Genomic DNA, 2078 nt, shown 5'->3' with positions numbered 1-2078 from the left:
CAATGTGGCCCATAAAACAAAAAAAGTAAAGGTACGTGGATTAGAATTTAGGAAAAGGGGATCAGACATTCTCCTCCAGAACAGGTTCCATACACAATGGACCTCCAACTGGCTACAGTTGGAAATATTCCATTCTTAGACAAGAACCTAAAATTCAACCTTGATTAAAGATTAACGTTGTTGTTATTAAAATGATTGTAATAGGAGGAGCGGCTGCAACGCGGAGCAGAGGAGGCAGGAATGGGAGCGCGAGCAGGAGCAGGGCAGGCACTATGGCTGGGATCACTACCATGGAGGTGGTGAAGCACAAGATCCAGGTTTTGCAACAGCAGGCTGATGATGCAGAGGAGAGAGCTGAGAGCCTCCAGCGGGAAGTGGAGGGAGAAAGGCGGGCCCAGGAACAGGCTGAGGCTGAGGTGGCCTCCTTGAGCCCTAGGATCCAGCTGGTTGAAGAGGAGCTGGATGGTGCTCAGCAGTGCCTGACCGCTGCCCTGCAAAAGCTGGAGGAAGTGGAAAAAGCTGTGATGAGAGTGAGAGAAGTATGAAGGTGATTGAAAACTGGGCCTTAAAAGATGAAGAAAAGCTGGAACTCCAGGAAATCCAACTCAAAGAAGCTAAACATATTGCAGAAGAGGCAGACAGGAAGTATGAAGAGGTGGCTCGTTAAGTTGGTGACTATGGAAGGAGACTTGGAACGCAGAGGAACGAGCTGAGCTGGCAGAGTCCCGTTGCCAAGAGATGGATAAGCAGATCAGATGATGGACAAGAACCTGAAGTGTCTGAGCGCTGCTGAAGAAAAGTATTCTCAAAAAGAAGACAAATATGAGGAAGAGATAAAGATTCTTACTGATAAACTCAAGGAGGCAGAGACCCATAGCCAAGCTGGAAAAGACAATTGATGGATTTGGGAGATAAACTGAAATGTACCAAAGAGGAGCACCTCTGCACACAAAGATGCTGGACCAGACTCTGCTTGACCTGAATGAGATGTAGAGCACCCCAGTCCCGTCCTGCCCTGCTTCTCCCTCTGACCCTGACTCCGCCTGAGGCCAGCCTGCCCGAAACTGACCTTTAGACTGAAGGCTGATCTTTAACTGGAAGGCTGCTTTCTCCTTTCGCCATCCCCCTCATCCCCCTCTATCCTTCACCCCACCCACCATGTCTTTTTCAACAAACTGTCTCTGCCTCTTCCCAGAGATTCCAGCTGGGCTAGAGGCTGAGCACCTTTCGGAACAACATTTAGGGGAATATGAGCACAATGCAAAATGTCTTTAAAAGCATGTTGTGTTGTACACATTTTGTAATTACCTTTTTTTGTCATTGTTGTAGCAACCATTTGTAAAACATGCCAAATACTTCCATAGCTCTGATGCAGCAAACTAATCCCTTTCTCACTTTTGGAAGGTGACTTTGCAGCTTAATGCATATTGCCCTCTCTATAGAGGAGGCAAAAAGGCATGGGCCTGCCTTACTGAGAACCAAACAGAGCCCAGGGAAAGACTCCACTGTGGAAAACCTCATTGCTCTGTACAAAGTACCAGCCAAACCTGAAAGGTGATCCCAGGAGGAGTGAGCCAAACAAACAAACAAACAAACAAAAAAAAAAAACAACCGAACAAAAAAAAAAAAAACACCAACAAAAACATGCTGTTCAGGTTTTCAGCTTTAAGGTATCTTTGGACAATTTTATTTTTTATTTTTTTCATTGGAAGTGACCAAATTAAGATGGTGAGACCTCTGAGACCAAATTTTTGTCCTATCTCTACCTTCTTCCTAACCACTTACAGAATGGATCATGTGCCCCTTACTTTGAGTTGATCACTTAATTGCTCTCCTGCCTCCTTGAAAGAAAGAAAATTATGTTTTTGCCACTGTTTTAGCCATATGAAACTCATCTCATTACCCTTTTCTGGGTCTGAAGCTGCTATCTCTAAAAGTGCCATCTCATTGTGCTTTGTATCAGTCAGTGCTGGAGAAATCTTGAAGAGCTTATGTACAAAACTTTGAAAATTTTGTATTATTTTGAAACTTTGCTTCTTTGGGTTTGGGACACCCTGGACACCCCATCTGGCTGTGAG

At 44.9% G+C, this 2078-nt stretch overlaps 1 pseudogene; it reads left to right on the top strand.

Moving 5' to 3' along the window:
* The first annotated feature begins 269 nt into the window (after positions 1 to 269).
* On the top strand, positions 270 to 993 carry LOC138377069 (tropomyosin alpha-3 chain pseudogene; annotated as a pseudogene).
* Positions 994 to 2078: the final 1085 nt, after the last annotated feature.

Source organism: Eulemur rufifrons, chromosome 29 (genome assembly GCF_041146395.1).
Source record: "Eulemur rufifrons isolate Redbay chromosome 29, OSU_ERuf_1, whole genome shotgun sequence".
Lineage (NCBI taxonomy): Eukaryota > Metazoa > Chordata > Mammalia > Primates > Lemuridae > Eulemur > Eulemur rufifrons.
Note: the sequence above shows the minus strand (reverse complement) of the source record. Positions and strands in the feature narration are given on the sequence as shown.